Consider the following 10832-nt stretch of genomic DNA (forward strand, 5'->3'; position numbering starts at 1 on the left):
TTAGTTAGTATTTTAACAATAATATATATATAAATATATATATATATATATATATATATATATATATATATATATATATATATATATATATATATATATATATATATATATATAAAATGAATATTTAAAATTTATTTTCAATAAAATTATAAAAATAATAAATGGTAAAATTATATGTATTGTGAATAACTTAAGTTTCTTGCAACAATTAAATGATTACAATAAATTCACAATTTAAAAAAAAAAATTAAATTATTTTAATAGTGCTTAATTATTTTTTTATTTGAATTGAAAAGGTTTTTCAATTTTATTAAAAAGAGTCAAAAAAATTAAAAAGTTGGTGTCATTTTAAATATCTTGAATAAAAGAGACTGTTTGTGTAATTTTTATTTAATATGATCTATTTAGTAAATAAAACTACTTTTTATAAGAAATTAGAAAGTAGGCAAGTAGTTTGCTATTTAATATAATCTATTTTAATGTCAGTGAAATTATGAAGTGAGATACAAATTCATGTCACTTTATCTCAGTTTTCAGACTATGTCTCATTATTCTTGTCAATTTGTTGTTCAACGGACAACTCACTCTTCGACCTCTTTTAGCTAAAAGTACATAGTCAAGTGAGATCTTATATTTTTCTTTTTCATAAGTATATTTTTATGAATAAATTTACTTTAAAGGTTTTAATAAATTAATATAAATTTATTTTTTATAATAAAGTTTAATTTTTTTAATAATTGAATGATTTTTTGATTTTTTTTCAAAAAGAGTCAAAAATATCACAAATTTGATCTGATTTTAAAGATCTTTTAAAAATATTACGGCTTGTATAATTGTTTTTTGAAAAATTTATTTATAGGTGAAATTACCCATCTATCAATTAAAACTAATTTTTTAAGCAAATAAGAATATGTAGTTAATAAGTAGCAATGACAGAATTTGCAAGTCAGTATAATTATTAATATATAATTATTCTGCAATTGGTAAATAATCTTGAAAAAATAATTTTGCTATATCAAGATATTATTCTCTTTTATTTTGGAAAATATATTGGAACATAATATCGGTTTACAAATTTAGTCATGTTTCATTTTTCTATATCAAGAAGTTATTCTCTTTTACTAAGGTAAATACTTTGTAAATAATAATGTCCACCAAATCTTTTTATGCACATTAAATTATCTTTCTCGAGCCGGAGGATTCCGTGCTCTCCTTTATGGGTATGAGTTGCCGCCATCCTTCCCTCCACAGACCCTGTCCATTGTTTTTCTATGAGCGAAATACACTGGGTAAGATGATGATGATGATGATGATGATGATGATATTAGGAAATGATTTTCACTACAAATTCACCTGCCATCTCAATATAAAAAAGAGCAGAAAAATTTTTGCTGAGAGTCTCACACGTGTCACTCATGTTTCTTCATTAGTAGTTTTTATAGATTATAGATAGATAGATAGATAGATTATAGATTATAGATTATAGATTATAGATGAAATGATTTAATAAAGAGCTATTCAAAAATAAGTAAAAATAAAATGGATATTGAGGGATGAGATGATTAAATTTTCAAATGAGGCGGTTTAATGGTGAGATCATTCAATTGAGTTTATTCAATATAAATTTACAGTCTCAAAACAATCGCTTATCATATTAAAATAATTATTTATAATCTTAAATTGATTAATTATAACCTTAAAGTGGAGTCGTAAAATGATCAATTGTACAATTTTAAAGGATCTCGAAAAATATTTTAAGCAAAATATACATTCAAATTTATTTTTTTTATAAAGGAGGTTGAGGAAAAGAGAAACTATGTAAGATTCAATTCCAAAATTTATCTGAAAAAAAGACAATATTTATTACAACAAGATCAACAACCAATAGAAACAAGACTCATTTCTCAACTTTGAAAAATCACAAATTTATTTATCTTTTTAGCATAGATGTCTCATGTTCACCCTTTGTTTCAATTTCACGTCCTTCCTTTTCTCTTGAAGACCAATATTATTAATTTATTATACTTGAAAAAGAGAGCGTTGGCGAATATAAGATTTAAATTCTTAACCACTAATATAAAATTATTCTCACTAGTAAGCCACATAATTTTTTGGTAACAATAATGTTAAAGTATATAACATATTTTGGAGGCCTTTAACTATTAACTTAAGTTTTTGGTTGAGTTGGTTCCTTAACATGATATCATAAGGCAACGTCATAAAAGTTCACGGGTTTGAATCTCAACCACCCTTTATTTAATGTGGAATATTTAGTGTCATGTATGAGAAGAGCCTATACTGCATCCACACTTCTAGCCTAAGGGCTCACGTGTGAGAGGCATATTAGAGTATATAGCATATTATACGGCCTCAACTATTACCTTAAACTTTTAATTAAGTTGATTTTTTTAACAAATAACACCATCAATTTGCAGTTATATAATGACAAAAAAATTTTAGAGAGGCGAAGCCCTTTAAACCTACATAAAATCCGCAATTGAGCATGTAACATCCTTAATCCTTAATACTAGAGCTTGGAGACTAGATGTATCCATTTTGTGTTCAAATTAATATATTTCAACTATAATATGTCTGATCAAATTAATTTTGATTTTTGAGTGTGTATTTATAAATAAAATATCAATTTAATTAAATTTTTAAATACTTTTGAATCGGTTCACTCGAACATGTACTTAATAGTTAATACACGCAATTGTCGAAAATACAGAAATATTTATTAGGAGTAATTTACATTTAAAACTTGAGTCTCATCACTTGATACAGCTCATCCTAAAGGGCAAATATGAGTTATAAGTTTGCTTAGTCAAAGTTTTATCATCTTTAATAAAGCAACCCAATACATAAATTAATGAGGTATTTATATTTAATACTAAAACAGAGATCATCTAAGGACACGTGTCATGTTATGATGAATTAAGTTCCCGCCTAATAACTAGAGTACTGAATACACTATTACCTCAAATAACTTTTAATATCTATCTAGATTATCTACTATAATAATCCCTACAATTAAGAAATTAATTACTGCAGCACTAATGACTTCTATATCTCCTTAAACTAATTATCACATTTTTTGAACATTATTACAACTTGTAATGAAAGATTACTTCTATCTTTTTCTCATTAAAATTTCCTATCTTTTTTCTATTTTCGTATCTAAAAAATTGGTTTTTTTTTTATTTTTAATTATCTCTCCCTACATATTTTTTGGGTTTAGCTAATTTAAATCAAAAAGAGAAGTAAAACATGTAACCAATCTTGATAAATGGGTCATATCTCCTACATTAGTCTATTTTTATCTTTTATTTTCTTAAATATTTTATTTATTGATTTTTGATATCATATTTTTTCTATGCATGTGAATGATTTATTTATAAATTTAAATTTTAATTGCCTTTAATCGTTATTATTTTGATTGATCAAACTTGGATCTCATTTTTCCTAATTTAGCAAATTTTCATTTCTTTATTCAAATTGAGGGGAAGTAAGTTGTGTTTAGAGATGGACGGAATTTACAGAGGAGTAATTAAACTTAATAAGGATTGACAATAACAATCGTGATATTGTTTCCTAATACTAAAATCTAAAATTTATTTTCTTGATAGGAAAATAATGAGCAAGATATAAAATTGGAATTCAATCAGATCATTTGATTATTACCTAACCTAAATTTTAAATTTTTACCAATATATATTAATTCATGATCAATCATATATAGTTGTTTCATGGGTCAAAAGTAAGCAAAAACTAAAGATTTTAATAAGTGATGATTATGATAATATTTATACTTTAACATATAATATTGTATACAAAAAAGTGTTTTAATATTTATAGTTGATAAAAGTTGTTATAAATGTATCCATTTCACTAAGTTTATATATCGTTTAACTTTATTTTGCGTTGTGATGTATATTATGGTACACAAACCTATATTTTAAATTGCGTACCAATATTATTTTTTTATTCATCTGTTTTTGATAATTTTTTATTTATTTAGGTAAAAATATATACTCCCTCCGAACCAATTTAGATGTCCCATTTGCTTGGGCACGGTTATTAAGGATGATGCGAGGTCCGTTAAAAAGGGTAAGTAGTAAAGGGTAAGTAGTAAAGGATAGTTGGGTAAGTAAGGTATATGGGGGTACATTCGTAATTATTTGTGTGAACTAAGGATATTTAGGTAAAAAAAGATTGACAAAAATAGAAATTGGACAACTAAAAAGATTTTGCCAAATAAAAAATGGGACAACTAAATTGGTTTGGAGGGAGTATTAAATATGGTAAAATATTAAATAACCCGTACTTAGCACTGACAATCACCTAGTTAGTCATTATTTTTCGTTTGACTTGGGCCTTTCAGCTGTCACATTAAGTCTATTTTTTAAAAGCTTTGAAAAATTATTGTACATTTAAAGTCTCTCCAATTCAATACCAATGACTCATTTGCTTTTTGCACTTTATCTAATGTACTTTTAAATTCTTAATATCTCTAATTGTGTATAATTAAAAATTATGGAAAGTTGATATAAATAATTCTTGCATTGAGACGAATCAAACAAGATCCCACCTGACTATGTTTTAACTTATAGATTAATAACAATACAAATTCACAAATTCTTGTGAGAGACCATCTCTAATTAGGCCGTTCAATTATATATTTTTTAAGGTATTGTAAGTAGGTATTAAGAATAATGTAAGTAGACATTTAAAATATTAAAAGTAGGCATTAAGAATACTATAAGTAAGCATTAAGGATAATATAAGTAGGCATTAAGAATACAGAAAGTAGATATTAATCTTTAATGAGCTGGGCTTGAGATACGTCTCTCAAGAGACTAGCTGATACAAATTTAAAGTAAGAGATGAATAGTGTCCCAAAAGCAAAACATTAGTAGTAATTTGGAGAGATTAATATTTTTTTCACAAAACTCTCTAATTATTTTTTGAAAAGAATATGAATAACTTTTTTATTTGGGGTGAGAGGAGCAATTCACACTAATATAAATTTAAACTAAATAAATCAATTAAACATTGTCTCGTTGGATTATTACCACTTATAAGAAGATTAATTTTCACTCTCGTCTATAAGGGATTCATTTTACTCAAAAGTAAAAAATAAAGAGTGAATTGATGCTTATAACTAAATAAAAATGGAGGAAGTATGAGAGATCAGAGAATCTAGGCTCAGACCTGTCTAATCGGGACGTATGCACTATAATATTGGTCATTTAATTAAAAATCCTATTAGGATTAAATTTTGTAGCACATAATGAAATTACAGTCCAATTATAAGGACTCATTAAATAGTACAAAATAAAGTAAAATTCAGTGATCAAAAAATTAAAAATGAAAATTGAGGGCTATGACTTGTCTTCAAAATGAAGACTTTTTTTAGGACTACTATGATCTTATTTACAGCTTTCAAACTTTTAAGTCTCAAATTATAATTTTTCATCAAAAAATAAGTAAAAATTTGGACCGTAAAGTTATTTTTAAACCTTTAAATTTGTTATGGTAACATTTAAATTTATTTAATTAATTATTTATTAATTATAATTTTCCCTTGATGCTTTTTGATTTTATATTGATCTTGACTCTTAGTCAAGGGGCTTTTATGAACTTTTCAGCTATCTTGCTTAGGCACCAAGTAAGTAACTTCCTTAACCCTAAAATAACTACCCTAACCCTAAAATAACTACCCACTACTTATACCATTCACCATAACCTACCACTACCCTCCATCATACCCATGATGTCCTATTTTTCCTAAGACAACTTCCTCTTTATCATTATAAATAGAAGCTACCAGCATCATTTGCCTTACACGTTTTACAAATTTCATGCCAAAACTCTGCTCAAATCTCCACTCATTATCATCCTAATTAGCATATCAAAATATAATCAACAAACATCCCAATATATACAGGCTTGCATTTAAGTTCTTATCGTTCATTAATTAATCTCTCATTACCTATCTGACTTTAGCGTCGAAGGGGTTTTCCTGGAGATCACCCCTGGGCAAGGCTAACGTGTTGTATTGCAGGACTTCATGTTACGTCCCCGGAAGAAATATATCATAGTTCCAGTTCGTTGACCGTTGACTTTGTTGGCCACTGAAATATTAGCTACTCCCAATCCAAAAAAGATAAAAGTTCCAAATATAGCGGCTTTTGATGGAACGTCATGCCTAGAAGAACACATAATGGCATATAAAAATTTAATGTTATTATACACCACTGATCCGGCACTATTATGCAAGTTCTTCCCCGCCACTCTTACAGGTGTGGCCTTAATATGGTATACTTCACTTCCGGTGAGAAGCATCAACACTTTCGCCCAATTAGAAGCCAAATTTTTGGGTCATTTTGTAGCCTCTAGAAGTCAAGAAAAATCGAATTTCCACTTGCTCAGCATAACCTAATTGGAAGAAAAATCCATATCAATGTACTTAAAGAGATTCCATGAAGCAGTGTTAGAAGTAACGGACTTAGAAGAATCGGTCGCTTTGAACGCCCTGATCATTGGAATGAAAGCTCAAAAATTAAAGTTCCAATTGATTGAGAGTCAAGTGAAAACATATGCAGATGACCCCAAAAAGAGAAAACCTAAGATCCAGTTAAAATGAGGGGATATATACGGCTATACAGTGTGGAGAAACCTAACAGTTTCATAGTTTTCGAGAGTGATCAAATTGTATTCATTCTTCAGGCCCAACTTTGTTGTGATGGCTTCTCTTTCTTTGTCCAAGTCCTTCATGGTTTGCAAATCGATAAAATAATTTAGTCGACCACCGTCCTTTATGTAAAATGGAGGAGGCACCGGTACCGCACTTTCTCTTCTAGAGGACTCGGCTGATTCTTTTCCATATCTACATATAATAACCCTTCCAGGTCAAGATTTATTTGCGGCAAGTAGTTTGGAAAAAAAAGCAACGCTCACTTACCAAGGAGCAGGTTTGTGTATCTCCGGTAAGTATATGGGGGAAACATATGACTCTTTCCCAGTCTTTATTGGTTCAAAATGTGGAGTAATTCTGATTGTACTACTATCATCCGAATCATCTGACATTAAGTCCTTATTGTCATTGTGTCTACATACAACTAAGCGAGGAAAATTCGCCAAGTTAGTGGTGTTAGTGTCTATGTTAGTCAAAGTCCCATCATTAACCGGGGCATCTATGTCAACCATAGTCAGAATGGTATAGTATACAAAATTTGTGTAAAATAAAAATTAATTTCATAAACAAATTCAAGATTTTGATGAACAAACTCAAAACCTTGATGAAAAATTTCAAGGGCAAGAAGAACAATTTGAAGAAATTCAAAAAATCTGCGGAAATTTGAATACCTTATTTGAAAATCTTGAAGATTTTTCAGAAAACTTTGAAGATCTGTTAGGAAACTTCGAAGATCTTGAAGGATTGTCAGAAAGTTTGAAGATTGGTTGAAGATTGTTAGAGCGTATCCCTGTACTTTCTCCCAACTAGAATTGATTCTCAAAAAAAGAAGAAATTATAAACAAAAGTTAGGTGAGAGGAACAGTTCCAAAATTTTGCTATTTATTGTAGAAATAAATGCTCAACTACCTAATTCACTATTCATGTCAGAAAACATTCTAGTCCGAGAAGTCTATAAGTCGGACTCTCTAGTTCCCTTAAGATTTGGAAAAAAGGTTGGTTTCTTAGTATGAGCGTCTATACGTGCTATCTTGGTATTGTCGTAGGGTCGACAAGTCGGACTCTAAAATCGGCCAAAATGAAGCTAATTTTTTCCAAGTGTTAGAGAATCATTGGAATATTCTTCCTACCGCCACATCAAAAAGTCGGACTCTTAAATTGATTCCAAAAATTGAGAAATCAAGGAAAATTCTAAGTAATGAAAATTATTCATCTTTTTTTAGTCCGACTTATGGACATGACGAACTGTCTGAAGATCAAGGAAACCAATGTACTGAGATTGGTTCCTCCACTGCTGGCCGACACATGAAAGCTAATTCTTCATAATGCTTGAATTGTGGTCGTGTCATTAAGTAGAGAAGCTAACTCTCTCAACACTTAAAAAATATGAGGGAACAAAGATATGCTGTGTGGTCTATAAGTCGGACCCTTCAAGAGATCCTAAACTACTAAAAAATATCAACTATAGGTAGTGGCTGAATCATGGCATGATTTGTATGTAAGTGCCGCGACAAGAAAGGGTCAAAAGGTTCGCCATAGTCTCTCGACCGGGACATAGATAAGTCGGTATCTTAGGAGGGGTTGGCTAATTTGAGGGTCAAGTTAACTATTTTGTGAAGGTTAAGTTATCTGTTAATTTGTGGCTGCGACAGCAAAGATTCGATTAAGAACAATGATCCGTGTCATCATTTGGCCGAGTCACTTTATTATCATTGGTCATACTGGCCATAAGTCGTGCTATCATTGGGGGATATATCCGTATCATCGATAAGTCGGACTCCTAAATGATCTCAAGGTAAACGCAAAATATTCTAAGTGTTGAAGAGACTTGTATCTTAAATAATCAGCCTCCTCGATAAGTCGGACCCTTCATTAAGCGAAGAATAAGGGGGAAAAAATGCTAAGTATGGATGGAAGCAGCAAGGGCTTAAGAATGTCGCGGCATAAGCCCGTCATGTTAAAGAGCTGAAAGTGTTGGGGCTTATTGTCCTAGTTCACTATGATGTTGAGAACACGGTGCATCATGATAAGTCGTCCGAGTTTTCTAAGAAATCGACCCCCTATACAGATTCAAATTAGATGTTATTCCAAGTCTATGAGCATTCCGTGACATAGATGAGTCAGACTCCCATATTAGGTCCCTTTGAAAATGAAGTTGCAAGTATAATTCAAAAGCTGCGTCAACCTTTGCTCAAGTGATGTCATTCCAATTCGGGGGTCATATAATGTGTTCCGCAACACTGTATTCTCATTCTGATCCGCGACATGTAATGTGCGGAATCCAAGGTATAAAATAATAACAAAAAGATAATAAAGAATAACGATCACATCACTTTGTCCGTGAAGTAGACAAGTCAGACTCATCATGTGGTAATCAAATTTCTAAAATAAAAATTCTAAGTTATGAAAATTCCGTGATATTAGTATGTTAAATGGTGACGTGGAAAGTGCACTTCACAAAGAATCCGTGTAAGTATCACTACAATGTCACGGCTATCTCAGATGGTTAGAGCACTCTTGTTACAACTCCGGAGTCGCGGAATCAAACCTCCGTATCTTTAATTATCCATTTTTATTATTGAGCTTTATACACGTTATTTACGAGATTCGGACCCCAATTAGCAGCGGATTCAATTCCTTTATTTGCCTTTTACTTGGACTTGGTGTTCCTCATATGATTGTTTTATGTCATAACCGTTTCATTTCGTTGGGACTCTCCTTTCACATCATCCTTCATGCATGGGGTTAAATATTATGGTAACATTTAAATTTATTTAATTAATTGTTTATTAATTATAATTTTACCTTGATGCCCTTTGACTTGATATTGACCTTGACTCTTAATCAAGCGGCTTTTATGAACTTTTCAGCTATCTTGCTTAGACACCAAATAAGTAACTTTCCTAACTCTAAAATAACTACCCACTACTTACACTATTCACCATAACCTATCACTAACCTCCATGATACCCATGATATCCTATTTTCTCATGAGACAACTTATTCTCTACCATTATAAATAGAAGCTACCAGCATCATTTGCCTCACACGTTTTACAAATTCCATGCCAAAACTCTGCCCAAATCTCCACTCATTATCATCCTAATTAGCATACCAAAATATAATCAACCAACATCCCGATATATATAGTCTTACATTTAAGTTCTTATTGTTTATTAATTAATCTCTCGTTAACTATCTGACTAGAGCGCCAATGGGTTTCTCGGGAGATCAGCCCGGGCAAGGCTAACGTGTTTTGTTGCAACACTTCAGGTTACGTTCCTGGAAGAAATATATCATAAATCCAGTTCGTTAACTGTTAACTTTAATAACGCTTTCACTTCTGATATTTCCAGTGTCTATTACACTTTCTCGTTTCATCGCCAAAACAAAGTCATTTTACATCCTACTACTAATTTTTTTACTTATGTCTTCATCATTGGACTATAATATTTTACATTTCTATCAATTATTCATCTTAAATTTCAATTTTTAACTTCACTCCTGTATACACATAAATGCATGTTTAATTCATAATAAATATATCTTAAATTAAGCCCCTAGAAGGAAGTATGGGGATTGGGGGGTCCTACTGGCCTATATTAATGAAGGAAGGTGCTTCTGTTGGCGATCAAATAGAAGTAAATGGTTGAGTATTGAGGTTCGTGTTTTGAAAATCATCAATGTTACACGTGTTAATCGCGTGCTATTAACGTTGAAGGATTTCAAACAAAATTTAATTACTTCACTTCACACCGTTAACATACGTGTCTCATGTCCACCAATTACTAGGCAGCTGCAGCTGCAACTCTACTCTTTTTCATATTTTTATTTTTATTTTTTACTCCCTCCTATTTACCTTAGGAGTCCCATTTGACTTTTTACGGATTTTAAAGAAAATTAAAAGTGGGACCCTAAGGGTAGGAAAGAGAGTAGTATTATGGGTTTTTTAATGTAAGGAAGGAAAATTAGTATGGGTAATGGAGGGTATAATTGAAAATAGGATAAAGTTACTAAGGACATAAAAGTCAAAAATCCATACTAAAAATAGAATGGAACAATTAAGGTTACTTGACCATAAAAGGAAATGAGACACATAAGCTGAATAGGAGGGAGTATTATTTATTATTCTTTC

The sequence above is a fragment of the Amaranthus tricolor genome, chromosome 13 (genome assembly GCF_026212465.1).
Source record: "Amaranthus tricolor cultivar Red isolate AtriRed21 chromosome 13, ASM2621246v1, whole genome shotgun sequence".
Classification (NCBI taxonomy): Eukaryota; Viridiplantae; Streptophyta; class Magnoliopsida; order Caryophyllales; family Amaranthaceae; genus Amaranthus; species Amaranthus tricolor.